At 35.9% G+C, this 16,288-nt stretch overlaps 1 protein-coding gene across 8 annotated transcripts in view; it reads left to right on the forward strand.

Annotated features, from left to right (window-relative positions):
• Nucleotides 1–16,288, forward strand: part of LOC123569875 (ubiquitin-ribosomal protein eS31 fusion protein-like) — a 191,321-nt gene that overhangs the window by 25,520 nt on the left and 149,513 nt on the right. The window contains exon 3 of one of the 8 annotated variants that reach the window (XR_006693762.2): nt 15,331–15,428. The exons of the other annotated variants lie outside the window; for them this stretch is intronic. The gene's annotated coding sequence lies outside the window, so the exon portion shown is untranslated. The remainder of the gene's footprint in view (nt 1–15,330; nt 15,429–16,288) is intronic. 8 annotated transcript variants of the gene reach the window in all.

A 16,288-nucleotide genomic window follows, 5' to 3' on the forward strand; every position in this document is an offset into this window, starting at 1 on the left:
GAGCCTGGAGGGAGGTGGATCATGGGGGCAGTTACCCCCATGCTATTCTCATGACAGTGATGAGTTCTCATAAGATTTGGTGGTTTTAGAAAGGGTTCTTTCCTATTCACTCCTCACTCTTCTCTCTCCTGCCGCCATGTGAAGAAGGTCCTTGCTTTCCCCTTCACCTTCCGCCTTAATTGTAAGTTTTCTAAAGCCTCCCCAGCCATGTACAACTATGAGTCAATTAAACCTCTTTCCTCTATAAATTGCCCAGTCTTGCATAATATCTTTATAACAGGGTGAAAACAGACTAATACACTTTGGTAAAGATCAGTAAAATGAAAATCTGCACTTCTATTAATACATCAGTTCACCAATTTTTTTTTTTTCTTTTGGAACATCATAGGGATAGTTAATACATAACAATCAACATTCTTTAGGTTAACAGTGGTAGGTTATGTTGTAGATTAATTTGAAGTCTCCAACCGTTTTAGATTTTAAGCACTATTTTATAAGCGCACCTAATGAAGTCAACAATCATCAAATAGAGAACCGAAATGTCAGCATGGACTAAATCTGAAAAATTGCTCATTATTCACTGTCAAAACTAGCTTATGAACTTTTAATAGATAAGCCCTCAAACTGTGAGAATAAAATAATTGAACGGATGAGACTGGTCTAAGTGATAGCGTGAGGTATTTCAATTCTATGCCTTTATGATTTTATAAAATAATATATATAAATTTCAAAATAATGATAATAAGGTCTTTGACCTTTAGAATTTCTATCTTTTATTATGTATGCTTATTTATGTCATTAATTTATAGATAAAGATGAGTCAGTCTTTTGCTCTTTCAGAACTAAAGGTATAATGTTAAGTGTAAATATTGAAACCTTTACAGAAGACAGGTGTTGTTTATCAAATATGCTTATTTTTTCAAATTTTCTGCTCCTTTTCAACTCTGTATAACCTTTCACTTACCCCTGCTGATTCTCTGATGTTCCAGGGGTCACACCTGTTCTTAAGGAAGCGTGGGAGGGAGTGGGTTGGGAATTTGAGAGAAATGCCTGGGTGAACTTTGCTGTAAGGGATCTTTAAATATTGCTCAGTCTTTTCACCTCCTGCCCCGTTGCCTTCTCTGTTGACAACAGCAGAATGCCTCTTGCTGCCCCATGGGTTAGAATTCTTCCTTACAGGCAAAATAACAGCAAACAGCTCTACTCTAAGAATAGTGAGCAGTTTTTGCTTTCAATAAAAAGCTCAACACTAAGAATGCAAGCATAAGGAAGGGATTTTGTTATAAAATGATACATAAACACTGAAACATAAAGTATGCATTTTTAGGAGAAGGAACATCAAGGATTTATTCTTAGCATCCAAAGTAGTATAATCTTCAGCAAGTTATTTAAGATATTGGAACTTATTATCTTTATACATAAAATGCTGTTCAACTAGATGATGTATAATGTATCCAGTTCCTGTAGTCTAACTCTATGGCATTTCAAGATGTATGGGCAGTTATTAGTTTCCAAGTGATGATTCTTCATCCCACCTTCCCCAAAACACAACTCTATGGCTTTGCCATTAAAACTCTGCTGCTTTTGATGTTAAAGCCATTGGAGGAGTATGGTATAATATTGCTACAGAATTGAAGGCAAGAAATTGATTTCAAAAAATAAGTAGTGGTGAATTGATTAAGCTTAAGTAAACAGATGCTAAGGAGCCAAAATACCTGCTTGCATGATGGTACCTGCTTTCACCCTTTAACCCTTTCACTCTTCTCTGGGAATCTGTCTGACACTATACCAATTAGATATGCATTGGAGTTACCAAAACTTTTCATTTAAATACATCCTTTAAAACTGATTGTAATACTAAAGTGGGAAGAATGTTTAATGTAACTGCTTTCTTGATCTTATGAAATAGATGGAATAAAGGCTATGAACAATGGTTTTACCACCAACAAACCATCTGCCCAGTGTGTGTAATGTGCCAGTGTTTACTAAGCTGTGTATCATCTCACTAAAAACTCACAAAGATCATATGGAGTAGAAATAATTATCCCCGTTTTACAGATGGTCAGATGGCTAAGCCAAAGATCATCATGTTTATATAGTTAATCTGTGGCCACAAGAGCTAATAAATGAAACAAATGATATTCAAATAAATGTTTAACTCTAAGTCTTATGTTTTGGCTGCTATTAAATGTTAATATATTCAGATAGCAAGGGTTTACAATACTGAAGGAAGTTTGAACAATATCGTATTTATTTAATATGATATATATATTTTCTTGAATTGAATACTTGAATTTTAGCCTAAGATTACATAAACATAGATTCTACATCATTAGAGTCTTTCTAAATATAATTTAATTGATGCCTGTATTCACTTTCTGTTGCTGCTGTAACAAATGGTCACAAATTTAGTGGCTTAAAACAATACAACTTTCTTATCTCGCAGTTTTGAGAGTCATAAGTTCGTGTTGCTGAGATAAAGTAAAGATGTTGGCAGGGCTGCATTTATTTCTGGTGGCTCCAGGGAGAATGTGTTTCCTTGCCTATTCCAGCTTCTAGAGACTGCCCGCATTCCTTGCCTCATAGTCACTTCCCCCATCTTGAAATCCAGCAGCAGTGGGTTAAGTCCTTGTCATATTGCATTACCCTGACCTACACTGCTGTCTCTGTCTTCCACTTTTAAAAACTCTTGTGAATACATGGAAGTCACCTGGAGAAAATATAAAATTTTAGCATCAGATGATTAACAGCCTTAATTGTGTCTGCAACTTTAATCCCCCTTTGCCATGAAACCTAATATAGTCATAGGTTCTGGTGATTAGGACATGGGCGTATTTGGAGAGTGGGGCATTATGCTGCCTTTCACAATGGCTAAAATAATATTTTCAAACTCTATCCTAATATTTTATAATGCCATTATCCTCTCTCTGAATAAATTTTATTAATGTTGAGATTGTTACCTTATGATACATACCTAAAAGAAGATAACATTTCAAACACATATACATACATTATATATTACTTGCCTGACACAAGTTTCCCACTTCCTGAGGTCATAATTGTGTCTCATAGGTTAGTCTTTAGAATATGTTGTAATTTTAAATTTTAATGTATTTTTCAAGATCTCTGTAAATTTGTGAATATATTTATGTTGATTTGTTACATGAAAGCTTAAAATACTAAGTGCATATAGTTTTAATTATTCCCCACTGAGGATTTGTAGGAATACCATATTTTCCCTGTCATCCAGCATTTCATAGGTGAAATGTTGGGCTAGAAGAGTAGGTGAACGTACATTTTCTGTTGTATTATTAGGTAATTTACAAAAAAAAAAAAAAAAAAAAAAAGGAGAAGAAAATAGTGTGGTAGGCAGAATTGCCTCTAACCAAATAAATACCTTAATTCCTGTAATGTGTGACTACGTTATGTTACATGGAAAAAGGAAGTGTACAGATGTGATTATGATTATGGACTTGAAGACTGAGAAAGTACTCTGGACTATTAAATTGGGCCCAGTCTCATCACATGAACTATTAGAAGCAAACAAATTTCCCCAAGCCAAAGTCAGAACGATGTGGCAGAAGGGGAAACAAAACCCAACTCCTAGCTGAGAGCTAGCAAGGAAATGGGGACTGCAGTCCTACAGCCACAAAGAACTGAATTTAGCCAACAACCTGGGTAAGCTTGGGGGCAGATTTCTTCTCCAGAGCCTCCAGTAAGGTACACATCCCTGCCAAACTTTTGATTTCATCTTTGTGAGAACCTAAGCAGAGGGCCCAGATAAACCCACTGAGACTTCTGACAGATGAAACTATTAGATAATAAATGTGTGTTGTTTAAACCAAGTAGGTAGCGATTTGTTTAGACAGCAATGGAAACCTAATATAGTTTCTTAAATTGTAGCCAATTAGCAATAAATGAGTATATGTATTTTGAAATAGTTCAAATTTCATTCCATCAGTCAAATTGGCAAAGATAAAAAAAATTTAATATCATGTAGGTTTAGCCAGGGTGCTTACATAAACCATTTATGAAAATATTAATTCGTTGTGACTCTTGAAAGAGTAATTTGACATTATGTGTGAAAATTAAAATTCTCATGCCACTTGATTGAATACAAATATAACCACACCCAAGCAGACATGAAAAAGGATGTATGTTAATTTTAGAGCTGTTCGTATGAGAATAGCCAATATTGCGTCAAAACTGTTTAACTCAATATGGAACAACAATGTAATAGAATGCCAGGAAGCAATTTTCACAATCAGATGGATCTATATTTGTTGTCATAAAACAATCCCCAAAATGCATTTTAAGTAAAAATAAGGTGTGGAAGAGTGCTTGCTGCATTATTGTCACATTGGTATGTGGATATGTAAAATATATAATAATGCATAGAATCTTTCTAGATCAATATCTTAAAACTGGTCAAACTAAGCATGTGTAGATGACATGGGACCTGGGAGTCTAGGCTAATGAGATAACATTTTACTGTAATTATTTATATTGTTTGAATTTTACCATGTGCCTATACCTCCTTTTATGAAGTAAGAATAATTAATAGAAATCCTTTGAGAGTTTTCTAGGTGTGGAAAATTTCTTGTTATTATCTGGGTTATGGTAGTGAAAAACATTTAGATACTCAGTTTATTTTGTTTTAGTCCCCAAAAGTATTATATTTTTATGCATGTCTCTTTGCTTGTTACTTTTGTTCTTTTTTTTTTTTTTTTTTTTTTTTGTCTCACTCAGGAATATCTATAACTCTAAAACTGGATGCCCATCACTTCTGTCTATATTTATTATTTTCTTGTTTATTTATTTTTTGACTCTTTCTTTCCATTCATGGAAAGCATCTTAAATATATCCTTCATGTTTTTTATATATAGTCATATATATAAAGGAAATATATATATTTACATATTTCATTATATGTATTTATATATTTCCTTTAGCTTTATTATGGCCTCCTCTTCCTGGATCCATCTTTCCTTCTTATGTCTTCCATTTAAAAATAAATATTACCCTATTTTTCATTGGATTTATAATTTTTTCTTAGGGTTTATGTTTCCTCAGAAGCTACTAAATCTATCAGCCTCTTGTAAAAAATTTGTTTCTAATAGCTCTAAAAATAATTTCCAAGGTCTCAGTTTTATAGACTTGGTATGATGCTATCAACTTGCTTTTATTTTGAAATATATTTTATAATATCCATGTTCAACAGGATTTTTTTTCTCCTCTAAATATTTCTTTTAGACTCTTATGTTTGCTCTAGCAAAGCATAAGACTCTAGCACTTATGTTTGCCTACAAAAGATAAGTGCTTTGTTATAATTGACCCTGTGTTCTGTCTACCAGTGGCAGTACTGATGAAATTTCCTCCTTACCTATATGCTGAATGGCAGGTTACAGTACACCACTCTTAGATGAAGACTTTATAATATATGTCAATATAGTTTGTATCAATGGACACAGATACAACATTTCAGTAAGATTTTTTATTTCATAACTTTCAGTTCTTTCCAAAAAGTATTATAAATATATACCTTCCTAGCAAGTAGCATATATAGCATGTTGTAACCTGCTTATTGTCAGTTAGACCATGAGATGAACATTTTTAAATGCCTCTTTATATAGTTTTACAATGTTAATTTTATGATTACATCATGTTCTGACTTTCAAACGTTATATGCTTCTTTTTAAATAACTTTCATGTTATTAATTATTTAGTCTCTAAATTGTGTTACTATGAATATATTATAATCAATAATATTAAAAATACTTTTGTCTACCTTTTGTTTCCAAAAAGTAGAATTATTGAGTCAAGATTTATTATTTTTTCAAAGTTTTTTTTTCAACTTACAATCAAATGCTTTTCCAGAAATTTTTTGACAATTTACATTTCCATGAAAACTTTTAGTACATCTATTTTCCTGGAATAAGGCTTTTAAAATAGGTTACTGGTTCCCTCTCACCTTTCTCCCTACCCTTAGATACAAACATATCCAAGAACTCATAAATACACAAGAACACACATATATTCCATACTTACATTTCTACATAAACTCAAAGTCTGAAACACCAAGAGTATCTGGGCAATAAGAATATAGAATGAGGGAGGGACACAAATTCATGTAATACTTTCCACATGGTATATATTGTTTTAACATATATATGACCAGTATGGGGCAGTGGACATAATGTATTGATATGCAAAGTGGGAGATATTCATGCCCTAATCAAACATTAAATATATTTGTAATATGGTTTTAATTCTAGTGGAATAAATTCAACTGAAACATGATATTAACTATTAGACTAAATGAGATAGCCATTACCATGTAAAATGTTAACTGCCTCTTGGTAGTAAAATTTAGAGAAAGTTGAGTTTATCTCTGTTTCCTATATTTCCTATAATAAACATGTAATACATTGTCATTAGAGAAAAAATATTTTAAATAGCTTATACATAATCAGGAAAAGACAGTTAAATAATCTCTCTCCACCATTGTTAACTTAGGTACAGATAATAGGGACCAGACCAGGGCTTTACCTATTTAGAGATGAATAACATGGATGAGCCATTGATTGTGTTTTCCATTCTGGTTTCATAGTCCTACTTTTTGATGTTGTATGCATGTTGTTTTCCAAGTGTCTTCATGGGCATGTTAGCTAAAAGCTGATAGGTGCTTATTAGTTGTTACTAACCACGCTCTACTCTGAAATGTATCCTAATTCGGAACAGGAAAATTTATTTGTGTTTTTGAATTGTGTACAACATGTAGCTAATTCAAATTAAGTATATCCTGTTATAAATGATAATTAAACATTGGATAATGCTCATCTTACCTGAACTGCCTAATTTGGTTCCAGATTCAAGACAGCTGTAGTAGTAGTCAGGTGAAGTCCATGCAGACATATTTCTATTCTGTAATAATAACTCAGAGATTTTTTAACTTTATATTTTGTGAACAAAATAAAAAATATTAGTTTTAAATCATAAACTCCCTACAAGTAATAAAATACATGTATTTATTTATCTGATATGTTATTGAGCATGAAAACTAAATTTTTCATGAGAATTGCCATTAACATTCAGTTGTAATTTACCAACACACATGAAAGGCATTTGGCTAAGATATTTTTTGTTATTGTCCTGGTTCATTCACATTTCTCTTCTTGATTTGTTTCTGTTCTATTGATCTTGTGTTCTTGCACAACACTAATGAGATTTGGGATATCACTTTCCTATGCGAGTATTCTTATTACTCTTTTATTAAAATGTAGATTTCTATATCCACATTGCTTAAAATTCACTTTGAGTTTGTATCTTCAGAAATTATTCTCTAAGGAGAATAAATTTCTCTCTAATATGAGATGCAAAGTCATTGCCTCTAGTTACTCATTAGTAGGAAAATAATTCCTTATTCACATTGTCTTGAAGTTGCCTGTATATCTCTGAATCTTCTTTATCAGCTAGATCCGTGCTCTACATGTATTTTGTTGCTAGTAATTGTCTTGAAAACTCATCTCCTTTTAGAAGAAAGAGTGGAAAATGTGTTCTTTTTGTTTAAATGTGTTCATTCTGAGTATTCTTTGGAAACTACCAATGTTATTGACAGCTAAAAATGAAAAGTTAGTGTCCATCATCAGGGCTGCAATAGGCTGTTGTTCCAACTGTGCACTCTGTAACATAAAGGGGAACTATTGGACACATAGACATCATTGTTTATATATTTATTGGAACAATTTTTGGGATGGCATTCATGTTTTTGACAATATTTTGATATATGGAAGTGTCCTAGGGAAGAGATATTTTTTGAAATTTTTGATCAAAGTGTAACATTGATCAAACATTTGATCAAATGAGTTAACATTGGCTCTCACTATTGTAGCAAGGGATGTTGGGACTGCATTTATTCAAATACATTTAGGCAGAAAGTACAACAGAGTAGTTGAGAGTATGGTCTTCTTTGGAATCAGAAAGACTTGGTTCAAATAATGTTTCTTTTGTTTGTTTTGTTTTCCCTACTAGTTGTGTAACCTTGGAATAGATATTTAACCATTGAGAAATTTGGTTTTCTCATCTGGAAAAATGGGAACAGATAACAAAATTGTTATAAGTCAAAACAAAATCAATGGATCATGAAATATGAGCATACACTGGTAAAAATGGGAAATAAGTATATGCTGCTGGGCCAGCAACCTGGGAGACGCAGGGAAAGAGTTGCACTTTGAATGTGTATCATGTGCATGCATATCATATTTAAATAAATAAATAAAAATAGCATCATTTTTAAATGATGCTGTAGGTAGAATGCTTATCAAAGTGGATAGCATGCAGTAAATATGTAATGGCAACTCCTAGACATGCATCCATGGCAATTAGAAACATTGACCCAAATGGCCAGAACTGCAGATAATTTGAAAAATAGGATTTGATAACTGAAAACTACAGGAAGAAGTCTCAGAAGCAGAGGCTTTGAGTGCATTGTACAGAATGAGCTATTATAGATATGACTAAAGTCCATTGCTTCCTCTGATCGTTTTCCTCTGACCTAAAGACCTTTGATCTTTTGGTGCTCAGAAAAAAAAAAAAATAGAAAATACATCTACCTAACACCATTTTAATCTCAAACGATCCACAGAAGTTTTTGAGACAGAATACCTGATTGAGAGCAGATGTGGAAGTCTGGAAAAATAAACTGAACGAGGCATAACTTGGCTGTGACTATTGTATACAAAACTACATCTTTCAAGCATTTTGTTGCTTTAAGTTTTTAGCATTTGTAATATTATGCACTTTTTAATCCTCTTTTCTCAAAGCAGTTTCCATGGATCATCAGAGATGGGATGTAGCCCGGGAAAAATGTGTAGTCACAGCCTAATGGGGGTCTAGGGGAACCTTTATAATTAGACATGTAGGGATATTTGTGTGGCTTGCTGGATTTTCTGTAAGCAGCTGGGTTTGAGATGGATTTTTGATATAAAATATTTATTAAGGATTGGCACCTGTGAAATAAAAGCGGGAGAAAAGGATTGAGCAGAGGGAGAAATTGAATAGTGATGTAGCTCTGACAAAACTTTAACCAGCCAAGTAGGTAGCTGTGAATTGAGTGCTGCCCAACAGAGTTTCCCCACATTGGGTTAAAATGGCTGGGCCTTTATAACCCACCTTGCTCATTCAGTGGATGTAAGCAGCTGTCTCTCCTTTTCAGCCCCACACACCAAGGCCTCAGGCAAAGGCAGTTAAGTTAGACTTGGAGAAGCTGATAACTGGATACTGCTGAGTGCACTTCAGCAGCCAGGCATCAAGTGTGGATGGATGCTGTGGGAACATGTCGCTGTGACTTTCACTCTCATATTAGAATTCTAAAATGACTTTGATAAGCAAAAACTCAACCGACTGCTGTACTTCCACAAATCTTGAGTATTTGTATTTCAATTGTTCATATCCTCATGGAAACCTTATTCATTTTCATTTGTAAACCTAAGAAAGATATCATAATAATAAAGGTATAATAATAATAAACTATGTATGTTTTTAAATACCTGCCAGGTGTGTGTGATCCATGTTTTCAACCCAACATCTAGACAGACACTCCAGAATGTCTCTTTATTTCTCTCGATATAATTGTGTTTCTCATTTTTTGCAGTTTCTCTTTTATTATGTAGATATATAATCTTGATGTCATACTTTTTCAAGTAAAACTAGGAAAGGTAATACATTCTTTTATTTAAATATGTTTGAAAGAATAACAGAATTTACCATATAGAAAAAATGTATAGTAATATGATCAATTATCCTGGTCTAGAGAAAAGTTTTAAGTTGATAAATTTGAAATCTAAGGCTGAAATAAGCTCTTTAAAATTATATGCATTAAGTTTTATATTTGAATACATTATTTTTAAAATAACATGTGAAGGGCTTATTTTTCAAAATGAGGGCCTGTTTCCCTGGAGGAAGGGAGAAGTTCTCTTTTTTCATATTTTAATAAACAATAGTTTAAACCTAACATTGGCAACTAATATCCCCAGTGATATGGTTTGGTTTTGTCCCCACCCCAATCTCATCTTGAATTATAATCCACATAATCCCCATATGTTGTGGGAGGGACCCGTGGGAGGTAATTGAATCATGGGGGTGGTTTACCCCATGCTGTTCTCCTGAGAGTGAGCGAGTTATCCTGAGATCTGATGTTTTTCTAAGCGTCTGGCATTTCCCCTGCTGGCACTCATTCTCTCTCCTGCTGCCCTGTGAAGAGGTGCCTTCTGCCATGATTGAACTTTCCTGAGACCTTCCCAGTCATGCAGAACTGTGAGTCAATTAGACCCTTTTCTTTATAAATTAACCAATTTCAGCTGTTTCTTCATAGCAGCATGAGAATGGACGAATACGGTAAATTGGTACCAGTATAGTGGAGAGAGAGTGATGTGGTTAGGCCTTGTGTCCCCACCTAAATCTCATCTTGAACTGTAATTCCTATAAACTCCGAAATCCCCATGTGTCAAGGGAGAGACTGGGTATAGTTAATTGAATCACAGGAATGGTTTCCCCTGTGCTGTTCTCGTGATAATGTGTGAGTTCTCACAAGATCTGGTGGTTTTATAAGGGGTTCTTTTCCCTGTGCTCAGCACTTCCCCTTCCTGCCACCTTGTGAAGAAGGTGCCTTGCTTTCACTTTGCCTTCTGCCATGATTATAAATTTCCTGAAGCCTCCCCAGCCATAGTGAATTATGAGTATATTAAACGTTTTTCCTTCAGAAATTATCCAGTCTTGGGCATTTTTTTTAGCAGTATGAAAGTGGACTAATACAGTACATTGGTCCCAGGTGTATGGCACTGCTGTAAAGATACCCAAAAATGTGGAAGTGACTTTGGAACTAGGTAATAGGCACAGGTTGGAACAGTTTCAAAAGCTCAGAAGAAGACAGGAAAATATGAGAATGTTTGGAACTTCCTAGAAACCTGTTGAATGGCTTTGACCAAAATGCTGATAGTGATATGAACAATGAAGTACACACAAAGGTGGTCTCAGATGGAGATGAGGAAGTTATTGGGAACTGGAGCAAAGGTCACTCTTGCTGTGCTTTAGCAAAGAGACTGGTGGCATTTTACCCCTACTCTAGAGATCTGTGGAAACTTGAACTTGAGAGACATGATCTGATATTGGAATTTATGTTTAAAAGGGAAGCAGAACATAAATGTTTGGAAAATTCACAGCCTGACAATGAGATAGAAAATAAACATTTATTTTCTGGGTAGTAATTCAAGCCCACTGCAGAAATTTGCATAAGTAACGAGGAGCCAAATGTTAATTACCAAGACAACGGGGAAAATGTCTCCAGGGCATGTCAGAGGTCTCACGGCAGACCCTCCAATCACAGGCCCAGGGCCTAGGAGGGAAAAATGGTTTCCTGTGCTGGGCCACGGGCCCTTCTGCTGTGTGTAGCCTCAGGACTTGGTGCCCTTGTCCCAGCCCCTCCAGTCATGGCAAAAAGGGGCCAACGTACAACTCAGGCTGTTGCTTCAGAGGGCGCAAGCCTCAAGCTTTGGCCACTTCAATGTGGTGTTGGTCCTGTAGGTGCACAGAAGACAAGAACTGAGGTTTAGAAAACTCTGTCTAGATTTCAGAAGATGTATGGAAATGCCTGGATGTCCAGGCAGAATTTTGCTGCAGGGGTGGGACCCTCATGGAGAACCTCTGCTAGCACAGTGCAAAAGGGAAATGAGGGGTCAGAGCCCTCACACAGAGTCCTTGCTGGGGCACTGCCTAGTGGAGCTGTGAGAAGAGGGCCACCATCCTCCAGACCCTAGAAGAGTAGATTCACTGACAGCTTGCAACCTGCACCTGGAAAAGCCACAGACAATCAATGCCAGCCTGTGACAGCTGCCTTCTGGGAGGGGGGCAGTACCCTGCAAAGCCACAGGGGCAGAGCTGCCCAAGTCCATGGGAGACCACTTATTGCATCAGCACAACCTGGATGTGGGGCATGAAGGCAAGGGAGATCATCTGGGAACTTTAAGGTTTAATGACTGCCCTATTGGTTTTTTGGACTTTCATGGGGCCTGTAGCCCCTTTGTTTTGGCCAATTTCTCTCATTTAAAGCAGGTGTATTTACCCAAAGCCTGTACCCCCATTGTGTCTGGAAAGTAACTAACTTGCTTTTGATTTTACAAGCTCATAGGTGGAAGAGACTTGCCTTGTCTCAGATAAGACTTTGGACTTGGACTTTTGAATTTATGCTGGAATTAGTTAAGACGTTGGGGGATTGTCGAGGAGACATGATTGTATTTTGAAATGTGAGGATCTGAGATTTGGGAGAGGCCGGAAGTGAAATTGTATGGTTTGGCTGTGTCCCCACCCAAATCTCATCTTGAATTATGATTCCCATGGTCCCTACATGTTGGGGGAGGGACCCGGTTGGAGGTAACTGAATCATGGGGGCATTTTCCCCCATGCTGTTCTTGTGATAGTGAGTTCTCATGAGATCTTATGTTTTATAAGCATCTGGTATTTCCCCTGCCGGCATGCATTCTCTCTTCTGTTGTCCTGTGATAGGTTTCTTTCACCATGATTGTATGTTTCCTGAGGCCTCCCCAGCCATGCAGAACTGTGAGTCAATTAAACCTCTTTTCTTTATAAATTACACAGTCTCCGTTATTTCTTCAGAGCAGTATGAGAACCGACTAATACACCTAGTTGAGCATGTATAGTTTATTTTTTGGGGAAAAAAGAAAGAAAAAAAGATTAAAAAAAGATAATTGACTGCTGAGATGGTGACAGCTTTTTCTTTGGCTTTCTTCAGTAACATTTCTGACATTTCTTTGACCATTCCAAAACTTCATGAGACCCTTCAGTCAGGAGTTTCACAGGAGTAGGCAAGCATGAAATTAATTTCCCAAAGTGAAGTAGCTTACAGATGCCAGAAGATCCCATAACTCAGTAATACTGGTAAATCCCTAAATTAGTTATTTTGCTTCTTGGATTTTGATTGCTGTCATTGTTATTGCCCTTATGATTTAACTGGGTGAATTTCTTCAACTTTTGGTTTCTTATATCAAAAGAGTGGATTACACATTTTTAGAACAAGGAAATCACTGCTTATTGGTGTGTGTACGTGTGTGTGTGTGTGTGTGTGTGTGTGTGTTTTAATTTTCTGGCAACAATATTTCTCAGTAAGACCTACTTATCCAGGTATATACCTATTTTTTACTCTATTTTTTAATGTTACTAATGGATATTGTCCCTTCATATTGCATTTAAAATTGTTCTAATCCTTTCATTATAATCCTGCAGGAAGGGTAGTATGTAGAGTTGTTGCCCTATAACTGTAATTCCTACTCTAAGGAATATAAATTGTGATCTCTGTATATAATCTTGGAGGAATTCCACAAGAAGGATTGTACTATGCTATACTTGTTTCTCATTTACAGATAGAAGTATCAGGTTAACTATATTAAAAATATGTAATTTTTAGTAGTGCAATCATTTAAACCTAAATTTTAGTATATGTTTATTGACCTAAATATAGTATTTTATTTTAGCCCTTGCTAAGTAATTGTCATCAATTATTTTAAATGAGTCACAATCAGGTATTTAGAATAGTGAGACAGACAGAGAGAGAGTGTGTGTGTGTGTGTGCGTGCGTGTGTGTGTACAGAGGATTCTCTATTGATTTGGGACCATAATGGGTAATTTGGAGGTCATTTGTTAAGATTCTTCCTGTGAGTTTAATCTCTCATCTTCATTTACATATTATCAGCTATAAAACACTGACAGAAATTTTGCATAATGTAGTGAATTATTGTGGCCACAAATCAGAAATTAAAACAAATTGTGAATATAAGACTTTCTGAACTAATCATGTATAGTGACTCGCTCTTCTATTCTGATTAAGCACTAACAGTTTCCTTTGTCAGCATGGAAGGATATGAAACCTCAGAAATAAATGGTAACCCAATCTGAGTCCGTGCCTCAGAAAGACTGATGGGTCGTCAATCCATTGCTGTTCATTTCTCTAAAACCTTAGTATATAATTGAGATGGATATTGAATTAGAACAGTCTTTACATTTATACCAAGACCAGTAGAATAAAAAGAAAATGGAAGATCCAAGTGGAAGCCCTAATACTACACTTCCTCCACCTAGATCTAGGTAATAAATCAGAAGCAATATTATATTTAGACAGATGGCAGAAGTTAGTGCCATTCTCATAGATGTATAAGACGCAGTGTTAATGTTCCATCATATCCCAGTTTCCTATATAAAGAATAAGTTATTGTACCTTGCATCTGCTACTACAAAGAAATAGGTATAGTACTTGGTATGCTTCTGTGAATTCTGAAGACTGTACATGCTACATACAGGAATATGGCTCCAATCTATTGGAGCCTTAAAGAGTTGTCGGTTCTGAGTAGCATGAAGAGGAAGAAAGGATTCTGCAAGAGATTCAAGACATTTGCGGCTCTGCCAATTAAACCATATGGCCCAGGAGATCTCAAGTCGCTGGAACTGTCCATATTAAATAGGAGTGCTTTTTCATGTCCTGTGTAAGTCTAGTCTCTTATGAAGAACAGGACCATAGTTTCCATAAGTTTGCACCATGTTTTCTAAGGAAGTCCATACCATCAGCAGCAGAAAACTGTTCCTTATGTGAAAAGCACCTCCTGATATTTACTGGACTCTAGTAGAGATTGAATGCCTAGATATGAGATAACAAGTAACTACAGTTAGAATTGATCATGTGCTGGGTACTGAGTATAGCAGACCAGTCAAGTCAAAGTCTTTGGAAAAAAGCATTAACTCGTATAAAGAAAACAGTGCATACATATGTGGTTCTGCGACAATTAAGTGTATACGAGTTAGTTTAACAAACAAATGGCTTGTGCACCCCTATCACCAGCCTCTGTTACATGTCTCCCCAAAATCAGATTACATTATGGTCTGTGATGTCTTATGTATGACCAGATAATTGAAAAAGGAGAAGAAGAAAGGTCTGGTCTGGTTTAGAAATAGCTTGGCTCAATACTATGCTACAGGAGAAAAAGTATCTGCTGCTGCCCAAAGCATTACTTAGAGGTGGCCCCGCAAGACCATGTTGAAGAAAAAATTCCCAGTATGTAGAGTTCTGAGCAATACATCTGAGCATAAACTTGATATAGATGGAGAATAGCTTGAGGCAATTCCTAAGCTGTAACTGTCTTGGCTGGTTAGTCAGGAGCCAGGAAGGAAGAGTAATGGAAAATCAGAGGCAATGTATCCTGGCAAGGAAATATGTGGATGGTCTACAGGAGTGAGCACATACTGTAAAAATGTTTTATTTCTCATCAGCATCCACCAGGGAGAATCTCTCCTAGAGAATACCCTACAAACCATCTGATAGAGTTCAGCCAGCCACTGTCCTCAGCCATCCCAGGACTGAAAAATTGGTAATGTTATAGTTATTATCATAAGGGATGAAAATTTGTCATGCTCTGATGGGAAGCGTTTCTCTTACCAAGGCTTCTTCTGTAGCGTTTACCTCCGTTTATTGTTTCAAACACTTGGTGACAAGTTAATTGTGTTAAATCCCTTCCTTACTGGGGTCAGAAATTCATTTTGACTTAGATTAAGACTTCTTCTAGGTTTATCTTTGCCTTTTTTGCCTTCAGGCTTTAGTATTACACTAATATCCAAAGGTTTATAAAATGCCTCATTTGTCATTATATGATTCCATATAACATTGTCTTGCAAAGGAAAACGTTCCACTTACAAAGAACTGTGACAGTTGACCAATTACTATGGTTATATCTTCGAAGCAGTCAGCCCCAGAGAATCCACCAGCTTTGGGAAGGTACCCTGCAGTTTTGACTGATGTACTTCAAGTCTGTTATTTCATGGTGATCTGTCCCATTTAGGTATAACGTACATGTCCAGGGCACAATAAAAGGATATAACAATGGCCCCCTATTGCCATATTTCCCTACCGGGAAATTTGTAATTCCCATTCACAATATTAGTATTTGCTGGGCTAGAATCCATTTCTCAAGGAGGATACTTCTAGCAGGAAACAAAATAAGATTTTACCTAGAAGTAAAATTATGCCTGTCACCTGAATTTTTCTTTTCTTTTTTTTTTTTTTTTTTTTTTTTGAGATGGAGTCTCACACTGTCACCCGGGCTGGAGTGCAGTGGCACAATCTCGGCTCACTGAAACCTCCCCCTTCCAGGGTAGCTGGGATTACAGGCACCTGCCACCACGCCTGGCTAATTTTTTGTATTTTTAGTAGATACAGGGTTTCACTATGTTG

Source organism: Macaca fascicularis, chromosome 17, assembly GCF_037993035.2.
Source record: "Macaca fascicularis isolate 582-1 chromosome 17, T2T-MFA8v1.1".
NCBI classification, from domain to species: domain Eukaryota; kingdom Metazoa; phylum Chordata; class Mammalia; order Primates; family Cercopithecidae; genus Macaca; species Macaca fascicularis.